This window comes from Rhyacophila brunnea, unplaced genomic scaffold (genome assembly GCF_057557595.1).
Source record: "Rhyacophila brunnea isolate RB1 unplaced genomic scaffold, BYU_Rbru_1.0 scaffold_3, whole genome shotgun sequence".
Classification (NCBI taxonomy): Eukaryota; Metazoa; Arthropoda; class Insecta; order Trichoptera; family Rhyacophilidae; genus Rhyacophila; species Rhyacophila brunnea.
In genome coordinates, this window is record NW_028232965.1 from 405,799 (window position 1) to 430,724 (window position 24,926).

The 24,926-nt window shown below is 32.5% G+C and overlaps 1 protein-coding gene across 1 annotated transcript in view; it reads left to right on the top strand.

The window, feature by feature from the left end:
* The first annotated feature begins 3,849 nt into the window (after window positions 1-3,849).
* stan (Protocadherin-like wing polarity protein stan) overlaps window positions 3,850-24,926 on the top strand; it is a 194,141-nt gene continuing 173,064 nt past the window's right edge. The window contains exon 1 of the mRNA XM_085952061.1: window positions 3,850-3,966. The gene's annotated coding sequence lies outside the window, so the exon portion shown is untranslated. The remainder of the gene's footprint in view (window positions 3,967-24,926) is intronic.

The window sequence follows — 24,926 nt, forward strand, 5'->3', positions numbered from 1 at the left end:
TACTAGCTATTGCTATTCGGATAGCGAGTGCCATCTGCAGTGCTGTGCAGTCTGAGATAATAATATATAAGGCTTTGTTATGGTATTGTAATATGTTAAATCACGATTAACATGCCGTTTCCATGTAAAACAATGACACACCTATAATCGTATACGCATCATCGTCATGGACAGGGGCGTAGCAAGAAAAAAAATTGCGACCTTTACAATACAAAACATACATATGCACACTTGTACCGGTACCGATACTATCATAAATATTAAGATATGTAACTCGACGATAGTGGCTAACAATTAACAAACAATAATCGAAAATGATTTTATTGATAATGAAAAAAAAACTATGGCTATTTGCGCTGCGGGCAATTTTTTAACAATAGCAGATTATTTTTTATCGTAGTCATAAGAATGTTCGTTTCCTACAATAGGGTAAGTTCATGATGAAAGTTCTTTCACTATTTCTGCTTTCTACTCTCAAAATTTCCCACGATCTGAAAATATCTTTTATTTTGTTAACTGTCAATTAATTCATGGTGGAACTGCATTGTATTGCTGTTTAATTTAATAAAACACATTTTTTTGTAGTACTTACTGTAGTACCGGTTTCGTCCGCTTCAGAGGGATATTTTCAACTTGTTGAAATGTTGAAAATGTCCCTCCGAGGCGGACGAAACCGGTCCTAATTTATTGATTAAAAGTGGAATAAGTACTACAAAAAATGAATTTTATTAAATTAAACAACAATCTGGAAATATTGCACTGGTATAATATATAATATAATGGTGAAAACTAGGATATTGGTATATCAGCTGGAGAGGGCGGAATCATTGGAATAGAAGGGGACGCGTCAATATTAAACTCCTCTTCTCTTGGGATCAATTTCACTTAACACAAAGACCTGATTTTAGGTACCTATAGCTTTTATTTTTAATAGGGTATTGATTATTAACTTCTGTAATATTTCGCGTTTTCCTGGAAAACCGTTCACGTCCATGTAGTGGCTTGGGCTCTGAGAAGCATTGGCGTAATGCCTGCACTGGCCTTTTTAATGTCCCCTTTTCTTTAATATTATCCAAAGATAAAAGGCACACATTTCTGAACAAAAGTTTCGTTGACTATTGATTTTGAATATGTATTCAATTATAATATAAGTGTTTAGTTCGATAACAGTTTTTGTTTGTGCACATTCAATGAAACTCCACCTGTGCGCCCTCGTCCCTTGCTACGCCACTGGTATGGATGACAGCATTTTCTTTGATCATTGAGTCGGTGCGACACATGACGTCATAATGTTGCGACATATTGATTCTTCTTCTTCCAGAATAGCACACGGTATTTTGAAGAATCCCTATCATATTTTGTCAACCACCTTGCATCTTTCTTGTTTATATAATAGATATGGTACCAGCATCGGGAAACTTCGCCGTATATCTGCATCCTGTGGATATAGGACGCCGGAATGCTGTTGGCTTGAAGAAAAAGCAGGCTGGGTTGAGATTTTCTTGAAGTGGCCAAACCAGATCTCGGCCTACGATGTGACGAGAGACTGCATGGTCTGCTTTATTATCTCCTGGTTACTCTTGAAATCATTCCACCCCGCATCCAATATCTGCCGCTATCATCTGTTTTCGAAACTCACCACAATATACCTATAAGGTTATTCTGAACGTCATAAAAGTGTCATAACTTGCAACTTACCGTAAAGTAGCACCGTCAAAATGCAAGCGTTGAATATGAGCGGTTTGAACCGAATACAGCCCAGTGCCTATCAGACATTCAATAAATTCAAAATCATGTTTAGTTGACATCATATAATATTACCTAGGTATGTAGGTATCTATAAGTAAATATTAAGTTTATGTAAGGTTAGTAAAAAGTGTTAGACTAGTTAGAGTCCAGGGGGGGGCAAACTTTTTGGATGGAGGGCCAAATTCAAGAATTCAAAATGAGCGGCGGGCCGCAAGTAAAATACCATTTTTAGATATACACTATTTATTATCACGAAAAATAAAACATTACAAAAAAATTAATGAGAAGAATGAAACTGTTTTTTAAAATTCAGGTGTTAATTTTGTAGTTGATATTCTCAAAACTGCTTATAAATGGGCATCGGAGATACTTGATCGTGAAGAATTTTTATTTAGGTTCATGATCGAAACTGTTTGTTCACATATATAGGTTGATCCAAAAATAACGAACATTTTTCTTGCATAATCTTTAAGTTGGTTCAATTTGTCTTAATTAAGGGCATTGTAAAATTTGGCGATTTCTTCACGACGATGCAATTTTCTTAAATCAGTGTCACACTGCAGATCAATAATCTCAAGTTGTAGCTCTGTCGGTACACTATCAATATCTATTGAAAATGGATCGCGTACTATTGCTAAACTTGTCTCTTTTTCGGAAGTCACAAAATCTTTGTGAAAAATCGTTTATATACTGGTTTATTCAGCAACTTCAAAGTTGGAAAGTAGTTGACGTTGTTATTCGATATTTGAATACGTGTATTAATTAAGGCGCTAAGTACCAAAAACATAAAAACGGACATTTTTATAGAAAAATATTCTACATACCAACGCCAATAACTTCAACTATAGTCTAAGTGCCTCAAGCAAGTCAAAAAAATACAGCAAAATAATTAAACCTGTCGACGTTGTAAGTCCGTTGGCGTGTTTTATTTATAATGGTGTAAGTAGCACTATAGTGGTCAACGGCATTCAATATAAAATAGCTGACGATGGTGTGTTGACATTTGCTAGTTCTTAATATCTAAAATTATAGAAGCTGCCGTGATTGCTTCACACTGTAAAACTACATTTTTCAAAAGGTCTGCTTCATGAAATTTTACTGCAATGACTCGGTATTTTGTAACTACAGGCAATACTACTTATTGGTACTTAGAGCCTTATTTAATACACGTATTCATTTTGTCGAAGGAATAACTTGAGTTTTAAAAAATCCATTCAAACTGTTTACCATAATATCATGGGCATATATTTTTTTTCCTTTCAACGCGGAGTTAAAAGTATTTAAATGTGTCAATGTTCAACGTAGAAACAAGTGGTTACATAGTGTGAGACGAGATGCAAGGAAGACGTACTGAGATAGTACATTTACGAAACAACAAATTCTTCAAATTTTAATCTATTGTAAATATATTTTTAAAAAATTATAAAAAAGTTATTCGTAATCAGAAGTACAAGGGCCGCAAAAAAATACCCGGCGGGCCGCAGTTTGCCCTCCCCTGAGTTAGACAATAGATTGATAGCCATGTTGCGGATTGGAGAAGCACTCCAACTCCAACCGTTTGTGTGATTTAAAATATTTTTATTATTAAATATAATAATAATATTATAACTGTACCTACTTGTAACATAACACAATGAATGGTATACATACATACCTACTTATTATAATAAATTTAAAAAAAACATGAAGCGCAAACCTACAGGAAAAACAGATATCTACCTACGAATTATATTATTTTGACACATCGACATCTATCAGTCGAAACGATAAGATGAATACGAAAATTAATTATTTTTGAGTTTTTTTAATAATTATATTATTATTATAATATTAACTATTTATTTAATCAAATAAAATTACACAATTTTCTAAAGATATCAAATTGATTGGCCGGTAATAAACCAATATAAAAAAACTTTTATTTTCTTTTGAACATTGTACAATGCCATCTAGTGTGGCATAGTAAAACATTAATAAATTAACAGGCGACTGTAAATTTTGACATTTTATCGTAGAGACATCTGTTGTCATAATTTGAAAGTCGAAATGCACGCTCTTCAGTCTATATCGAAGTATATTTCTTGCGATTGTTTTTTTGTTAGTGTTTCTAAAACATGGCTGTTTGATGTGTGTCGGTGAACAGTGCTGTGAATATTTCTTGTGAACCATTGTTTTAAGTGAATAATAACTAATGGATTATTTTTTAAATTAAAATTGGTAAGTATTATTATTGCTTGTTATACTTAAAAACTATTTTTGGGGTGTATTTATTTTATTATATCCCAAACAACCTGTCCGACAGGTGCTATTGTTTTTTATGAACGGCAAAGGAACTTATTAAACTAGTTTTTAAAATTAATTTACTCAAATAATGAAAACTATTGAAAGTTTCATTGTACATATTCAGTACTCTTTGAATTGATGTGTGTTTTCCATACAGGTAGGTAAACTTTGAAAAGTTTGAATTTTTAAAACTCCCCACCTGTTTACGTATGTAGGTACATATTTATAATTATGTTATTTAAAAATCAACAACACTAAATAGCGTAATTTACCATTGTTTACGTTCTTCAAACATAAGTAATTTAATTTTGTTTCTTAAACATTTTTACACTAATAAATACTCATACGATTTTTACCATTCATTTTTTTACCCCGCACTCTCCGGCAGGTTTTTTGCTTGATTCGCGCGAATATGCAAATGAAATTTACCGTAACGGCTGAGAATTCCTGTTTATAAATTATAATATTTTAATTATTAAATTAAGCTACCAAATCCTGATAGTCAATGTACCTATGTCTCAGAACCACGCTGTGATATACTATTAATTGGTTGTTGCCCAAAAGATTTTTGAATGAATCATTCATGACAGTTTTGACCAGTGGTTCTCTTTACGGAAACGCCGTATCCCTGCTTTTTTACCTGTGTATTTAACAACGGTGGTTGTTTGTCCGGTACAAATCTTGCAATCGATTTTTAACTAACTTCCCGACTAGCTAGACATTTGAAACTTTTAGAATATATCAGAACACGATGCCAATGCATTTTTTAAATACTTTTAGCCATCTTTAGGTAGAATTGATTTCATTTTCAGTGAATTCTGTTTTGTATGAAAAGTTATTTCGGAAGAAATCCGTAATCCAATCCACTATTATTGGTTGCTAGGAGTCTGGGGTCCTAGCAACTAAATTATTAATATATTATACGAAATCAAAATGACATTTCAGTATTATTTCTATCAAGTACACATTTTTTTTGATCGTTTAACGGCCCACGTGCTCGTCGTAGGTCGAAATTGAGTTTTTATTGTATTTTCAAACCATGATCCTGGACACTCCTTAAACGTTGTACATAATCTATTTATATAATTTTGAAGCCTTATTATCCTTTACATTTGATGACTGCATAAAGTATTTTTGTTACATAAAATAGTATTCTTTTAAACCTCTCGCTTTAATGTTTTAGAATATAGTCATATTTCGGTACATAACTGTGCAGTGGTGTTAAGATTTTTTACATTTATTAATTTTTAAACGCATTTATAAAATCATTAAGTAGTATAATTTATTACGAGATAATTTTTGTAAAATATTCACGATAAAAAATTATATTGATAATCTCTGTGATCCCAAATTTGACAAGAATTAGGCATTTTATTATTCAAAAAAACCGGCAAGATTAACACATTTGAAGATGATTCTAAAGATACTTATTATAAGCTATGTCTTTGACCATTCAAGTGTGATAAACATCTTATGAATAATGATTGCTTTATAATAATTATTGACCTAAGAATAAGGTAGTGTTTTTTTGAAATTCGCCATTTCTTTTGTCATTCCTCAGTGGTTAAGCTACAACATACGGCCGTAGCCATAAATTGACAAACTATAATTAAAGTAGGGAGTAAAATTATGTTAACGCGCGTGCTTGAACATGTACCTAACCGATTTTTTTTTATTTTTTTTAAACGGTACATGTTCAAACACGCGCGTCAATATCATAACGTTTAAGGAGTGTCCAGGATCATGGTTTGAAAATACAATAATAACTCAATTTTGACCTTCGACGAGCATGTACCCCCTTAAGCTAGCAAGTCAAGTTTATATGATTCAACAGAAAATTTAAAAACGCTGTATATAAAAAGTTCTTTTTATCTTGTAATTTATTTAAAGTTTACTATGAAGTTTCAAAAGTGTTATTTTGTTTAATATTAAAATCTTTTAATCAGATGGGTAATCAGTGACGTCCCGCGGAGGAAGGCAGGTCATACGTTGTATAGGGGCGTCACATTATAAAGTGCGGCGAACGAAGGAACAAAATACAATTTTTACAACTTTTGTGCACCGAGTGGCGGTTTTCTATAAAGCAAACGATGCGGTCGGAAGTACAACATCTTAGTTTAAAAAATAATCGAAGGATAAAATATCCTGATAACATAACTATCGTTGTATTGTAATGCAATTGGTAATGCAGTAATGGCAGTTTATCGCACAGGCAAATTTTTCACAAAGGTCCACCAAACCTATCCGCACTACTTACAGACCTCTACGTATCTACGGATAAGCTCTAATTCTCAGTAGATTTTGTGTATGTAAATACACAGTTTTTTTTTTTTTACTATTTGTCTGTTTAAGATAGCTAACAATAAGTAATAAAATATGTAACTAGGTACATACCTAACGTATTTTCAGACAAAATGAAACTAAACAATTACGTAAATATGTGAATATTACGAAAATAAAGATAAAAAGAACTTTTTATATACAATGTTTTTAAATTTTCTGTTGAATCATATAAACTTGACTGGACTAGCTTAAACGATCAAAAAATTTGTACTTGATAGAAATACTGAATAATGAAATGTCATTTCATATTGATTTCCATAGTAACGCACGTATATATTATTTAATAATTTAGTTGCTAGGACCCCCTAGCAACCAATAGTGGTATCGAAATAACTTTTCATACAAAACAGAATTAACTAAAAATGAATTCAATTCTACTGAAAGATGTCTAAAAGTATTTTTAAAATGCATTGGCATCGTGTTCTGGTATATTCTAAAAGTTTCAAATGTCTAGCTAGTCGGGAAGTTAGTTAAAAATCGATTGCAAGATTTGTACCGGACAAATATGAATACGACCCAAGAAAAACGTTGTAAAATTAAAGGGGATGGCATTCAAAAGGGCAGCACTTTTCCCAGGGACGTCACTGTTGGGAATCAATAATTTTGAAGCAAAAACATTGTTAAAATTCACGCCACTATATTACTTAAGATAATTTAAAAAAGCCTAGGTATATCCACATTTTTTCGTCCAGGGTTGGTAATGAAAAATTTTACTTAACATTAAATAATTCACCCCCAAATAAATACTAATAGTGTAATTATTAGATTTATACTGTTTCAATAGGCGGGAAATACAAAAATATTAATTAGTCGAACAATTGAAATCAGTATGGCCTGGTTAGACAGCGGTTATTAAGCCGTTTTGTTCCGAATGCTGTTACTTCTTTTCTCACGATGAATGGTTTGCCATGATGATAAATGTCGAGGTCAGCACATCATAATTCATCATACAGCTTAATATACCTATCGTATCGAAATAGTATGTATTGCTTAGTTACGTTGTATTGTATGGTTCCCAACCAAAGCTGTTTAATAACATCACCTAAAATTCAATAAATAAATGGTTCTGCGTTCGGCTTAGGTTCTGGTATGTAAATATTATGAAGTCTCCATCTTTTAATACAATATCAAGGCTTTCTCGATACACGGACGAAAATAAATGATTGTCATATTTTGTTAAATTTGCTATATAATACTATTTTAATCATTGTGAATTATTATTATCTTCTGCAGGTTGCAGTCTTTTCGTAAAAGTGGCACCTCATCTAGGGAATCGTTTAGTTCTACTTGCAAAGTGTGTTACAATTATTTTAAAATAATATTTACAAAATAAATAATACGTGTACCTACTTATTAATGTGTGGTTACATTCATGGCCCCCACATCTTGAAGCGGGCCCTCAGGCTAGGTTCTTTAGCGGCCTCCTCTACCTATCGCCATGGTTAAAGGCAGTGTGACGCTCTACAGTGGTGTTTTCTAAATGTTGTTTAAGTAAAAATTAAGATTGTTCAGTGTACTATTAGCGATTTTTGTATTTTAATGCATCATCTTGAATTGTGGAGTTGTCGAGTATCGATACACAAAAATCAAAAATGATATTGCATCCTCACGTAATTATTTAAAAAAAAAAAAAAAAATGGTCAAGAAGTAAAGCAGGTCCGCAGGCGACATTTTTTTACTATTAGAGAAAATTTGTGATGTATGTTTATCTCAGTTATCTGGTCTACCCGCCACGCCGGGCCCCCTTTGATCCCAGGCTAGAGCTCTGTCAGCCCTCCCTTGTGGGGGCCATGGTTACATTATATAAAGTACTATAGTACCTACCTACTTAATTTGGTATACAAGTTACCGATAGAAATATGACGTATTCAGTCTAGGATTGGATAATATAATAAATGTCGAATAAACGGAGAACACATTTTAACTATAAATAAACCAATCACCCATCGTAAATACTTTATCGTCATTTATGATTTTTTTTTATTTGCACCTTGTGTTAGTGACAGTCACTAACTGGCAGTGTTGCCAACCGTACTATAATTATTATAGTAGGTACTTACTATAATTTTGATTTCGCGAAAAAAATTTAAATAGTAAATAACACTACAATTTTACGCCAAATATGCCAAAAATACTATAATTTTGAAGGATTCAAAACAAAAAATGATCCCCGTACATACCTACTTACCGACTATATTTTTTGCCCCAGAAATTTTACAGTTTTTAGACCAGGGTAACTACTATAATAATCAGCATAGAAGAAGATGGCAAACCGATTAGTGTCGACTGAAAATAATATGAAGCTGTTGAATCTATGTTTTTCTGTTCTGAATTTATCTGAAAATTAGTTTAAATAAACTCATATTATTATATTAATTCAGTACAAGTATTGGCAGTATTAAAGCTCCATAAGATAGAGGCTGCAGTTGATACAATACAAATCTAATACAATGCAGTTCCACGATGAATTAACAGTTAACAAAATAAAAGAAATTTATAGCAGATAATATAATATGTACCTACTAAATCATTGCAAAACCGCGAGAGAGTGTCGATGGCGCTTTCGTAATGCATTGGAAACAACAAACAACATGTAGTGCTTCAAGCGATTCGCGACCGCGAAAATATAATAAGGAGAAACCGTTTATTTTAACAGTCTTTAATGTTATTATTAATATATTATAAATATTATAATACAACTTCGATAAAGTTCATATCAATTAGTTTAATCATCGGCGTGAGCTCAATCTGGCGTAGGTTTTGGCAGTTTTCTTAAGAGATTTCGTTTGTGTTTTTGTTTTACGAGAAATGATTCTTACCCATTTAATCAGCTGAGGGTTAGAGCGGACCCTTTTTTGAGTTGTTCTGCTCCAGCTCCGCTTCGGGACCTAATACTTGCTCCAGCTCCGCTCCAGAGTCTGCTCCACTCCGGGTAAAAAAGTTTAATAGATATAAGGTATATTATGGAAGTATACAACTGTTAAAAAACTAAAACAAGCGACAGCAAATCGTCTTTCATTATATGCCTCTTCTGTCAAAAAAGTGAGGTATTTATCACTCGGCAGTGTTGCCGTATTTCAATTAATTTCAGTGTTGCAAAGTATCAAAAATAAATATAGTATTTTCATTAGATTTTAGGACGAAAATTGAATAATAAAAAAAACATCCGGGGAGCACTTCAAATTTTCGGTGCTCTGGGAAAAACCTCATTGCTCCACTGCTCCGAGCTCCGCTCCAACGCTCGGCATTTAATCACCTTACTAATACCAAACTGTGGATCAAAAAGACACAATGAATAAAACAACATGACAATTTTCCATGACGACTTTAAACATTTTGCTTCTCATTCACGGCATTGATTTGTGAATTTATTTACATACTTATTTTAATTAATGGCTACATTTAAGAATATATTAATTTCTATTTGTATACTATGGGGTGTCAGTGTTCACAATAGTTTATGTTTTCTTTTGAATCATTATACCTATTTAACTAATCAAGCTGGTAACAAAAAAAACATCACACTGTGGGGCCCTAAAGCTCCACCTGGAGAAACATAGTCATTTTCCTATATCTATTTGACGTAGATAACTACGTTTATATATTTTTACCACGCAAACTATTTGAATATATAATGAATAAATGTAATAGGTATATTCAAGGCTCGTAAACAAAAAAAAATAGAATAGCCAAAAAGCGATTGATGTTCGATAACTTTTGTCATTTTGGCATTGTCGGTTTCTTCATTGTTGCCATAAGAAATCTCACTTTTCCTACAAATAAAATATAAGGCAACAACTTACTAAAAGATAAATAGCTACTAATGTAAGTTGCTAATACTCAACTAAACAATGAATATGTACATGCATAGTGTTTAGGCTGAACCAGATATTGTTATTTAGCCTGAAGGCTTTACAAAGGTGAAAGAATGAGCCTATTAATCGGAACGAAACTGGCAATAAGTTTGTGTGCAATGTATTAATGAAACCATATCTTTCCCCACTATTTTAGAAGTCTTTATATTGTATTATACCACCATAGAATAAATTTATTATTCTGGTACAAACAGTTGGTTAGATTTAGTTTTCAGTAAAATTAGTCAAGTTCACTTCAAAAGACTTTTATTTAGATTAGTACTGTTTCAAAACTCTCTCATATGTACTTACACTGCACAGGGCGGATTAGCCTGGCAGATCACCGGGAGATATTCCGAATTCCGATATGCCGACTAGCCACAAATGAATTTTTGGTAAACATTTTTATTGGAAATCATGAACTTAGAATAAAATTATATGTAGGTACATATTACAAATATGATAATTCCTGAGGCATTGTCGTGTTGTGCTTATTACACTTTTATCGGGTGATATAACATATCGGAGGGTTCCGAGCTATTCAGTACTATTTCACTATACATATGATTCATTAAGAGCGTACGTACGTGAAAAGGCAAATAATTTTCAACACTATGTGGAACGAAATTTTGGCCGTGTTGCCATTCGGAGAGATTTAGTCGACCTGTTCGCACGTCAATTTCTTTTGTGATGGAGTCGGATGAATATATTCTTAAATCGTGTAAAGATGACTAAAAAACGTTCCGCATGTACTTGAAAAAGAAAACATGTCAATAATTATACTATTATTATTACGAATATAATAATAAACATAACATAAAAAGGACGCATGTTGAATTTTTATGACAAATTATATTTCGTTCGGCTTGCGTCATTTACAGCCGCGACCCGCAATCCGCGTATCGCCTAGTCACGGTCTTTTTGGACCATGCCTCAGCTGAGGTATAGCCTTAATACTTTATTTTGAAAACATGCTTGTTTCAATGTGTGTGTGTTCATATATTATTTTGTATGTAGGTGCATTATACCAATAGGTATTTATATAGAAAACTTAATTTTTGACTGATTGACTAGGACTAGACAATTTCCCGGACTGGTATCAGGGTACAAATAAACCATGTATATAGGTACGGACGTACATAGATATTGGGTACATGTTTACTTTACAACTTGTTTTTCGAATATCCGTATAGTTTGATTTAAATTTATTGTTATCACACTTATATAGGTACGTCGTGTCGTCTATAATGCTAGCCAAACAGCCATTGTCTATGACCAAAATACCAAATTCAAATACTTACCTACTCGTTCTTAATTGAAAGCATACAATGAGTCATCGCGCGTTGCCAATCTATCAGCCAATAAATGAAAGTAAAATTTACAATCATAGATTATTGATGGTAGAAAGCATACTAATTCTTCTCAGTATATAGGCACACGGTTGTATCAATATATTTTGTTTGGTGATTTTTGAAATATACAAGTAGGTACATAATGTATTGTCAATATTCTTTAAACTGAAATGTTTCCCCATTAAAACTATTTCTAAAATCAAGGATTATCAACAAATAATATGGGGTTGATTTTTATGACATGACTTTCATGGAATTGTCACTAGAATATTTCACATAACTGTCTACATGATAAGTTACATTATTTTCAGAATACTAGTTGGAATCACAACATACCGAGATACTATTTTTTATCCACGTATCGGATTCATAAGCGCGAATTATATTGTGGTGCACGTCGCTGACTATCACGTGACGTCACGTTAAGCTTGTAACTAAGTGTGTAATGTCGTTTTTCTTGGTGTTTAAAATTTTATCAGACTGATGCTCCCATCCAGTAGCACATTTTGAACTTTTTAACTAAAATTGTCAGTTGGAAAAATCTGCCGAAATCACCAGAACAACAATGAGGTCACCTCACGTTGAACTGCACTGCATGACTTTTGAACTTTTTATCATCTTCTACATGCCTAGACTTTTGTTTGACTACTACAACTACACTTTTTTTGTTTTTAGCGGTTGGCACTTAGTATTTTCTATAAAAATGTTGTCTATTATCTATTGTCTGCAGGTTGGGTTCTGTTCAAAATATTATCAATGGATGTCATGTCGCAAGTAATTGTAACTATTGAAATTAGCATGAATAATTAATAATAATTCAAATTACTAATACATTATAGTTGGCACTCTTCATCAGTGTCATTCTTCAGTGAATTTACGGAGATGGTGATCGTTCAAAATATTCTGCAAAATGACGAAACCATAGACTAAATTTGACAGCGTGACAGTAGGTGACATACACCTCAATTTAATTAGCGCTATATTTTATTAAAGTATTATCATAGAAAAGGTGACGGTGTACGTTCGGATTGTCCTTCGCCGCTGTGACGTGTTCGGCGAGTAGATAGTGGAGATAGACGGAGCGCAGTGCAACCTCAGGAGGTCCGCGGGTCTCCGAAGGCATTGCGAAGGCAGCGCAGTGTCTGTCGACTGTTAGTAAAGCTGCGCTGCGCTTCGAGGTGAACGATCTGAAACGGTCTCCGATGAACTGCCGCTGAACGACATCGCTCGCGGATCGATGCTCCTTCATCTTTCTCATAGCCTGATACCTTCGCGGCTAATTTTTGACAGCCATACCCGACACTGCTAGTTATAAAAAGTTCGTTTCGTAAATGTCGGTTAGCTTAAATAAATAATTGTTAGTCTTGTATGTACCTACATTAAATCTATTCTTGACACATATAACAATTTACAATTTAATCATGCATGCCATGGATAACGTGACCATTCCCCCCCCCCCCCAAACCGGGACACCTAAAAAAGGTAGGTACTTATCTGTTTACGACGCCTCATACTTTCATACAATACAATTGACAAGATAGTAATGTTTTTTTCATGTCATATTTGGTTAACTATTTTATTTATTTATTTAAAGATTATTGGTATGTTTGAGTAGGCGTATAAAACGCATGATGAGTTCCCAAATATTTTTTCGTTGTACATAATATTATTTTATTTATTAATGAAAAGTACATACAGGTATATGAAAATATGAAAATTTATCCGGTGTTATATTTTTCCGAAGAACAAATTTTCTAAAGTATATCTGGTGTTGATTTCAAAAACGAATGAAATTCTTGGCTGGATTTTTTCGAATTTACTTTTATAATTAACATTGCTTTAAGGACATCTACTTTCAACTGTGTTTTTTCACTCGTCCAAAACTTATTCATAAGAGAGAAGACCCTTTGTACTGGTGCATTAAAAATATATTCAATAATTATATGAAAATTCTGGTGATTCAAATTATTGGTTTGAACAATTTCACCCAACGACTTTCGGTTGAAACATTCCCAGTGTTCATCCCCATTCAGACACTTTGTGCGGTGTCACAAGTTTCTTTCTTTTCGAAAACGGGACATTTTGGCGTCCCGAAGCTTTGTTCGGTGACAACGGGACTGTCCCGGTGAAAACGGGACGTCTGGTCACATTAGCCATGGATGATGTTTTTTTCTTCAGCGGGACTCGTATCGTTTACTTTTGGGAATCATCGAGCAGTTAATTGTTTATTTTAATTTTTAATAACACAGTATTTATTACCAATTTCGCAATACCCACCTATATATTTTCATACAATCGACTCGATATGTGTTTACATATTTACATGTGTGTGTTTGATCTATAATAGCAAGCTTGACTAGAGCAAATGGATTACAACCATATCATTTTTTTAAAGGCTTTTTTATATAATCTCCATTTTCGGATTAAATTGTAATTACTAATTAAGTATATAGAAAAGTAAACTTCTTAATAAAAAATAAATCGATTTAGAATTCGGTGTTTACAAAAAAATGTACATAACTAATCGTCGTTGTCCTTTCAATTTTTTTTTATAAAATTTATAAAATACTTTCTATTTTTCTGTTCATTACATCATTACAACAATTTAATAACTCTTTAAATATTGCAAATGCTTTGACAGTGTATTTGTTCAATCAAACGTACTAGTAGGACGTTCCTACTAATATAGCGCCTATGCCCTATACACGTGCATAGATTTACTGGCAGCAATAGTGCGTATTTTAACATATCGTGACAATAACTGTTTACACGTGAAAGCGAGACGCGATGTTATCATTTTATAGTACTATTTGACAGGTAGTGAAAATCGTTAACCTCAAAATGAGTATAGTACGTTTTTTTGCAGGCAGGATCGCCACTATCGTTCTACTGCGCAGGCGCAGATCGAAAAAATCTCTACTGTCGCATGACAATTCAGAAGCTTTCAAACTTTTTGATTCATGCAAGCTTGCAACTGCAAGATAATTTTACTCATAGATTTTCTTGTAATGGCCGCGATTATATTTACTGTCAACAGTAAATCTATGCAGTGTAAACGGGGTAATAAGATAACAAATACCTATATAACAACATTCCTGAAATAATTCCATCGGGAAAAATAAAATTCCGTATGCCTACATTTTATATTAAAAGGTATTTGGGGTAAATAATGGCAAGATAATTAGTATGCAATCTATTTTCGCACATTTTCTAGTTGCACCTACTCGTATTATGTCAGAAAAGCGAAAATGAATTTCAATACTATATTTAAACATTTTCACCTGTTGGAAAGCTCGGCTTTAATTTTTCCGTACAATATTCTTCCAGCGTAGAATACAAAATAATAGGTTCGGTTCAGCATTATTTTAAAGACATCTTTCTTCGTCCTTCCGCAAAGTTGTCTGCAGATGATAAAGGAATTTATTACTTGCCGTTATGTTGATGCTCAACTTCTCGTCATTTCTGTGCCACGATATTACCTCTAAATGGATATACTTACTAGATATAGTAATATTTTATTATTATATGAATTCAGCCGGAAAACTGGTTATGGATACCGACAACCTATCATACAAGGTAACAATTAAATACGCAACTTACCAAACATAAATTCAGCTTGTTGTTATTGCCTAAAATTTATAAAGTTGGCTTTTTATTGATCCGTCTAAGCATGGCATTTAAAAACATCGTTTGATATAGGTACGCGAAAACACTCAGAATTTACAGTAAGTTGTTAAGAATTTTGTCTTTTTTGTAACACTTTGATAATTATTATTACGTAGTAGTGATACTTAGCCGCAATAAAGATTTCTAATGGTTTTAGTCTTCCGCTGATATTGTAAAAAAAATGCGTGCTTCTCTAAAAACAATACTTATCATTCAAGTACTTACGTAGGTACATATAAAGAAAAACACAATTGTGTACTGTTCAAAAAATAAATAAAATAATAAGATAAAAAAAACTGGTATGTGGAATATACGGGCTTATAGAAATTGAGAGATTAACACATTATTTTATGATATCCGGTTGTTGACGATTCGTATTAGGTCTTTGCTCTGGCTCAAGTATATTTTGAAAAAAGAACTTATGATTTTTAACCTCGAACTCGTACCCGCGGCTTCAGAGAAGGACACTCTAGCACAGTGATGCATAAAATAATAAGTACTTAATGCCCAAAACGCTCTAAAGACATAAAAAAATATTTCTTTGATATTAAAGACAATAATAATATAATATGTACTATTACGTTACTGCTATTTATCACGTCATGGAGCACGAAAAATGAAAATTCATCAAGTTAAATTAATGTTGTACATTATCATAGTTTAACTCTCGCATACATATACCTACAATATTATCATTGTAACCACTTTGCGATTTATTTGTAAATAATTATAAGATAAAAAGAACTTTTTATATACAACGTTTTTAAATTTTCTGTTGAATCATATAAACTTGACTCGACTAGCTTAAACGATCAAAAAAATTTGTACTAGATAGAAATACTGAATAAATATACTGAAATGTCATTTTGACACTTCATATTGATTTCCATAGTAACGCACATATATATTAATATTATTATTGGTTAACGCACATATATTAGTTGCTAGGACCACCCCCTCAGCAGCCAATAATAGTTTTAGTTTTTACGGATTTCTTCCGAAATAACTTTTCATACAAAACAGAATTAACTGAAAATGAATTCAATTCTACTTAAAGATGGCTAAAAGTATTTAAAAAAAAATGCATTGGCGTCATGTTCTGATATATTCTAAAAGTTTCAAATGTCTAGCTAGTCGGGAAGTTAGTTAAAAATCGATTGCAAGATTTGTACCGGACAAACAACCACCGGACAAATAAGAATACGAGCTAACGTAGCTAACGAGCTAACGTGGTAATAATAATAAAATATGGAGCATGCAGTGGGTATATTGTTTTCCAACGTTCCCCATTGATTGATTTTCACATTGCAAACGGCAGTTAGGGAAAAATTAATTAATTATATAATCATTGGTAATATTGCTAAGAAGTATTTGTGTATTCATGCACTTAACTATTTAAGTACAGTACTAGGTATCCCCGAGAAAGCTTTTCGCAAATAAATACCTTACCGTGGCATGATTATTAATGTATTTAGTGAAAATCAAAAGGTTTTGGTTATTAGTCATCCCTGGCAAGCAACGACCTCGCAGGAAAACGTTTATTTTTTTTGTTTATTTCCGTTTCCCGACCACTACCTGCCTGCTCGAATAATTCTTTTCGCGTGAGTAGAAAATTTGCTGCTTCGTGTTTCATAATATTATCAAAATGTTGATTTTAGTCTAGCGATTTCTTGGTATTTCAACGAAATTTGGCGGCTAGGCTAGACTGCCTGAATAATTTAACATGACGACCCCTTTTGGTTGAGTAAGGTTCACTTAAATTTATTGTCGTGTAACTTGAAACGTTTGGTTAATAAGTAAAATTCTTTTAACTCACAATATTAATTATAAAACAGTGTTATTAATAAATAATTTTCACTTTGGAAATAAGACTTTTATTAAAGTATCAAATATGGATAATATTTTCATATTACTTATTCTTCAATGACTATTCCCAACGACTCAATGTTAAATTTCACAAGTTTGGTTTTTTGTCGATAGTTATTATCCGAATCGAAGATTACCTATATGAATACACCTCGATTCTTGCTTATCACTTACAGAAAGAGACAGGAATATTATTCTAACTCACCACAGTCTCAAACAACTACTCTTATTATGGAAAGCTTATTGACTTAATTAAGTACTGAATTTTAAAACGGTTTTTATTATTGTATATTAGAATTTATGTGCTGTTTCCGTACTATCTGTAGAATAGTGAACTACATAATGATGTCCTGATCATTCAAAAAAATAAGGATATCAAGGAACATGCCAGTACCTAAAGGCAGAGCTTTCTGGCTGAATAACCGCAAAGAGTGACGTATCACGAAAAAAAACACGAATATAATTAATACCCAAATATCAAAAAGAGAATTTAAGTACTTATGGGTTTTTATTGTTTGCAAAGTCTAAATGAGATGTTCTTTATTAATTGAGTTAGAATTTACTTACATACGTAGAATTCCATTTTACAAATAATACTATAAATTATATTCAATTCTAGAGGTGTTTTTTTTAAGTTGATAGTTATTTCGGTTGTAACATCATTATTAAGTCTTGAAGTTATCTATGTCAATTTATTTTCTGCAAACTGGTTTTAATATTCGACTTAATTTCAATGTAACAATATTATTTAATACATCCAAAAACATTATAAAAATGTAGCTTTTAGGAACGGTTTTTCAATATTTAGTTTGTTGCCTTTAAGTTTAAATTGTACCAAGTCGTACACAAAGGTGAGTGTAGCCGTAGTCTGTGGTCCGTAATCGCATCATCAATTCGGATGATCTTCGATAACGGTAACATCCAAAGCGCCCATTTCTCATATACCTACCTAGTAGTATGGCGCCTTTAAAAATACACAATAATAATAATGATTAGGGATTGCAGTGAACGGGCAGATGATCAATGTAGGTACCGCTATTAAATTGCATTTGTATTTATATTATTAGTAATGTCGGCATTTTATATTAATTATATACACCCGATCCTCTTTTTGCACGGGGGATGCGTTCCAAAGACTACCGTGCAAAACAAAACCGCGTAAAAAAAGATAAGGTGCCCATACAAAAATGGTGAGATAGGTTCCATTACTTAAAATCAACTCAAAATACGAAATTCTTGAACTCAAAAAGAAATCGAATTTATTTATTATTTATAAATAAAAATATTTATACATAAAAATACATAGTTTTCAATTTAAATTAAATTTAACATAGATAAATATATGCATTCAGTGTCGCTACTTGACAATAAACGTGTCCGTTTTTCGCTGATGAAAAATCACTCATCGCTGGAAATATTTAATGACGCTGACGCCGAAGCACGCGGCGCGTCTCTCGTATCGAACCCGAAGTGACTGACTAGTGGCACCATGTATGTACGTATGTATGTCTGGGCGGCATTTGGTGACAACATATGTATGCGCCAGTGGCGTGCGGTCCATTGCAAAGCAATTTTTCTATAGATATGTCGCACCCCCAGTAAAATACTGTAGTAATCCAAAAATTGGCATTTTGCAGGAGAGCCATTTGAAGTTTCAAATATTCTTTGTAAATACAGGAAAAGTCTGAACGTAAAAATTATTACTCATTTTTATGGAAAAACATGATCTATTTTCAACTGTATTCACCATTTTTCTCTAAAACATATACAAATGGAGATATTTGAATATTTTTGAGTTACGACAGTATTTTATTAGGATATTTGAAAATTTCATGGTAAAATTTGAATCAACTCAATACTTTCTATGTAAATTTCCCTACCATCACTCTAATAATTTCGACTAATTTGTTGGGCACTGTAAAGGAACGTTTTCAAAATATTAAGTTATGGTATAATCTTTAAAGATTTAATGACAAAAACAAGAAAAATACAATTATTAGTTCAAAACAATAAAAAAATACTTAATTATTTTATTTAATAAGTAAATAAAAATTTTAGGTACGATTTTTAATTTTTAAACATCACTTGGAAAAGAAGCAAAAAAATCATAATAAAATTCACGATGTAGCAGTGCAGAGAGAAAGCAAATCCTTCTTTTTAATTGTCGTTATTTTTGGCCGCTCTTGATATGCTTTGGATAAACTGAGACCATCCATTGGTAACGGTTTACCTATTTGCCGTTGACGAACATTCAATTTTCTACTTCTTCATGATAACTGGTTTTAAAAAATATAATGTATGGCTAGTCTCTGTGTACTTTTATAACTTTAATCTTCTGCCACAAAACTTTTTCTCCATTTTCATCTGTGTTGTAATTTTTACCGATTTCATCTGCTAGTTTTTTCATGCTGTGAAAATTATTTGTCGCCATGGGTTTAACTTTATGGTTGTCCTGTTTTCTTACTTGTTTGTACAATGGTAATCATTTGGCTGGGCACAAATATTGGTCCACTTGTTAGAGCCCTAGTCTTCTGCTGCTCAATTGTAGAATGGACAATATCGCCTTCATTTAGGGTATGCCCGGTGACCAAAAACTTATGATAGATCGTTTTATTTTTTTGTGAATTCCCGATAGCATATAAATACATTGCAGCAATGTATTTATTTTTATTCTGCCCGGCACAATTGTCTCTGTAAAAAAAATGCTCAATGTGGTGATATTTTTCACGTAATCGAGTACACAGCTACCAATTTCATTAGACCCTTATGCAGCTTGACTCTCGTCCCACATGTATCAGTTTGCAATATTTTCAGTGATATTATAGACTGTAAGATTGTACATCGCCAACTTTCGTTTATAATAGAAAGTTGACACATTTCCGCAAGGAAGCGGTAAAACAGCCTGCAAATCATATACAGCTACATTAATGACGCTATTTTGGCCATTACATTAGTTCGGGATTCTGCTACGTCTTTGGTCTTTGCATCCTTTGCCTCTTTTTTTCCAGGTTGATGTGTCTCATACTTTTCTTGAAGTTGTTCTTTTTCTTCTGGTGAAGAATTATTGTATAGGTCGCATTCAATGCACAAATATTTTTTAGGCTTAAGGAAGCCAATATTAAATTCGTCATTAAATATGGATGCGTATAATATTGTTCTTTTCCAAATGGCATTATCAGCAATTGTTAATTTACCATCTAAATACAATCTAGACGTCTGTGCACGCGAATAATGTTACTCGATCACTGGGAAAGACTTAATGTGAGCTCTTATATCATTTTTTAAATCATCATCAATTTTTTTGTGATTGCCATGGTGACCTCTTTGTTCTGGAATTGGCGTTCCGGAAAGGAGATCTCTTGTTTTCCATGCAGTGGAGCAGTACCTTTCACTCACCCCAAATATTTTGATAAAGTATTTTTTGCATACTTCTTCTATTTTACTTCCATTTAATTGAAGTTGATAACAAAAATTGTTGCCTCTGCTGCTTCCAGTTTTTTTTGTTTGAATACTACAATACTACTGTAACAATAATATCCATGCAACTAGTGAGAAAATTACGCTGTATCTCAAGATCTTCGTGTAGTAACAGAGTTACAACAGTATTTTTTTGAAAAGTATTGTTTTAGTTTTTTAGAAAGCTTCTTGTAAAATACTGTCGTAACTTAGTTACAACACTATTTTATTATCGATTTAACAGTTTTCGGAAAGTAATGTACTGTATTAAGTGCTTTCTCTCTGACACTATTTGAGTTTGAGATATGACAGTATTTTATTAAAATAGCAAAAAAAAATACGAATCCAACCACATCCATAACTCGAAAACGCCCATTTCAGACTTACGACAGTATCTTACTGGGGGTGCGATGTACATGTATACGTATTTTTATTCTTTTTAATTTTTTTTTTAAACCGTGTTAAAGCAAACAAATCAGTGTAAATAAAAAATAATCGGTAGGTACTTTTTTTAAACCATGTTATTTCGAAACCGTGCAAAAAGAGGATCGGGTGTATATGGGAATCTAATGAAAATTGAAAATAAGGATTATTGGAATAATAGTTATATACTTAATAAAGTTAATATATTTTAACATTTTTCTAAATACATATTCTGTATAGCTTCCGCTTATAGTGTACACAATGAATGGAATAATGATTGTCTATGTTTGTATTATATACCATGCTTTATATTTAAAATAACATTACTATGTACTTAAAATGAGTAGAAAAAGCACTCACCTTGCATTATTTTCTTAAATTTTCACAACTATGCGTATCTATTGTAATTATATTCCCATTGTAGCTAAACTTTTGAGTATTTTCAATCAAGCCAATACCTACACAATTAATTGAGAATGTAACACATGATTTGAGAATGTAATATAGTTTAAAAATATACATACTTAATAGAAAAAATCTTGAAAACAATATGACGCCGGGCAGGACTCGAACCCGCATTCACCGGATTTCGCCAAATGTGCATTACAAATTTAGCCAACCGCGTCATGCAACTGAAGCGTTTTATGAATTTCGCTAATATTGGTTGAATCAAGGTACCAATACTTTGATTAATTATTATTAACGAATGCAAGTATGTTAAGACTAAAATTTGGAAAAAAATCCTGATGTTTACTATTATCCAGGGTATTGGTTTTTATTGGCAATACCTATTACTAGTTAATTAATTAATTAGACTTCATTTATGCGAAATTATAAGATGCAGGTCCTGTCCATCGTCATATTTTTTCAAGATTTTTTCTAATCAGTATGTTTTTAAGGTGTTTCCAAATTATGTACCTATGCTTATTCTACAATTATTATTAACTATTTACCACACTATTATGAAATATCAATTAAGAAAGGAAATACTTACTCACCGGAATATCGAAATTGTCAAAAACTGGCGATAGGTATCGGTACAACTAGAGTTGGGTATTTCCCGAGAAAATCTCAATCTCGAGATTCGGGATTTCCCGAAATGAATTCTCGAAATATCGGGAAATTTAAAAAAACCTGTAGAAATCCTAAAATCAGTGTAAAAACAGACAATTTCCAAAAAAAATATGAGTTTTTTTATTTATGTAAGAAGACAAACAAAATAGAAGTAGGAAAACAAAAATAATTCAAAACATTACTAATTAAAATATAATTTATATAATAACAATAACTGTCAATCGCGTACGCTTTTGAGACACAAAATTCCCTGATGTTGCAAAAATTGCGCTCAATTTGAGTCGACGTTGGCTTAATTGTGTTAAATGCCCCGACAAGTCTTTGAACGTTTTGTGTTTCCTGTCCACTTTTTTCATATAGAAAATCGTTTTTTCAATTAATATTTGATAATAAAAAAATCCCGAATCCCAAGAAAAGATTCTCGAGATCCGGGATTTCCCGAAATGTTAAAAATTTCAATTCTCGAGATTCGGGTTGGAAAATCTCGAAAATTTCTCGAGAATTCCCGTCGGGAAATTTCCGAAACCCAACTCTAGGTACAACGTCCACGCTGAATAATAATAAGCTAATACTCAGTGACGTCTGATATTCTCTCTTCCGGCCGAAGAGGCGACTGCAATAATCACGTAGTTTACTGAGCCGGCTTCTAGCTGCAATTATACAAGTACCAGTTACATACATACTTAGAATAAACTCACTAAACTATCACTACACGATAATAGCTGACAGTGCTGCAGTTAAAATGCGATTAATCCTCCGGTAACTTGCTCTCTATAAGAATATTAAATTAACGAGGAGATAATTATTAGCCCATGGTATCTTCAAACCTGTGGCGAGGGGTGGAGGTAGGCTGTTAAGATCCGACATAAATTCTGTCGGTCATACTTATTTATTTTCGTTTAACTAATAATACAATTTGCAGATGGCGCTGGTTAGTTTTTAAAATTAAATGAAACCCTGCCTTAACCAAACCATAATAATTATTCGTTGTCAGTGTGAGAGAAGATGCCGAAAGGCAAAATCCGGGTCGCAAAAAAGACCCAAATGGAATAATACAAAACTTAAATCCATTAGAATTCAAACCATAATAGTTTAGGTATGCTATGGGCTACTACAAAAATAGTGCACACTTTTTCATTCATACTTATTTGATTTCGTTAAATTAAGAATACATGATTATTACAGATGGTGATGATGGTTAGTTTTTTCAAATTCTTTAAGCTTAATTTTCTTAAGCTTTTCTTAATTCTTTAGCAAACCATAATCGATAAAAAATATTCTCCTATCTCTAAAATATCTAAATTACTACATACTAAAAATAATGTATGGTTAAATGGCATAATTGTAGATATTTTGTAGATAAACGAATATTTTTTTACTTTTATCTACTATGGCTTGAATTAGACAGGATTTAATTGAATTTAAAAAAATTACTACTAACTATCTACCTACACCATGGCCCCCACATCCTGAAGGCTCTTTGTCGGCCCCCCTACCTATCGCCAAGGTTAAAGGCAGTGTGACTTTCTACAGTAGCGTTTTTCAAATGGCGTTCACGGTATTAAGATAGATATCTAGTGTATTTTTAAAACTTACATCCACTTGAATTATGGAGTTATCAAGTAATGATGCAATTAAAAATTACATCGCACAACAACATATTTTAAAATATAACCTTTACTGAAGGAAAATAGCGCCGCAGGTGACTTTTTTACTAGTAGAGCAAATTTGTGATGTGTCTTTATCTCACTTATTTGGTCGACTCGCCACGCCGGGCCCCCCATGAGCCCGGGCCCCCAGGCTAGAGCCCGGTCAGCCCCCCCTTTGTGGGGGCCATGAACTACACACTGGTCTTAGTTAAATGAATACAAAGTGTAGTGTCCACTATTTATGTTTGATCCTAACAGTCTTCCTCCACCCTTCACCACTGCTTCAAATTGATGTAAGTATTCGTATTTAATGAAGTTGTTTTAATAATAATTAATGATTACTGTATTTCAATAGATTTTAAATTTTTTATGAGATTGGAGATATAATGACATGCACTGAATTTTACTAAATTATATGTTTTAAGTTGTACCTACATAATTTGTTTTAATTTAGGTTGGATTTGTTTCTACACACATTTAAAATTAGATTCTTTAATGGAATATGTATGTATGTTAAGGAAACCTTTTAAAGCTGATGGTTGAGTTTAATTGCGTTTGTTCCTGAATTAATAATGTATTATTAAGGTCACGCAAGTCTCATGAAGGTCGATTAAGGACAAATTGTGAATATATCTACCTACGTAGATAATTTACGATCCTAAGGGTTGTGGCTTTAAACCACATTAAAGGCAGCTTTACCATTATCCTGTCTCTGTATTTTACCCTGCTCTAAATGAACGTTAACCTTCTAAAATCGAGCAGGAACTTTACTGGAAGATGCTGCAGATCTTTCCCAAGATATAAGTTTAGATAAAATCGAATATATTTTTGACATTGACGTTTTTTCTAAGTTATTCACATATGGGTCATTTATGTGTATAATAATGTACGATTTTTCTGATATTAAACATTGTGTATTACCTCCTGCCTATAAATCTGTAGTACCTACTTTAGTTATATGGTAAAATATTATCATATCATGAACTATGTTCTCTAACTCACGATTAGTATCAATCTCACCACGAATCCATGTAATATTGTGGAATTTGAAACAATTTTTATCATAATGGTTTTTAAAACAAATTTTATTTTTTAAAACCATTTAAATGGAGTATTTATTACTACGTAAACGTAAATTAAACTAATAATGTGTACTATCATAATCATGGCCCCCACAAAGGGGAGGCTGACAGGACCCTAGCCTGGGGCCC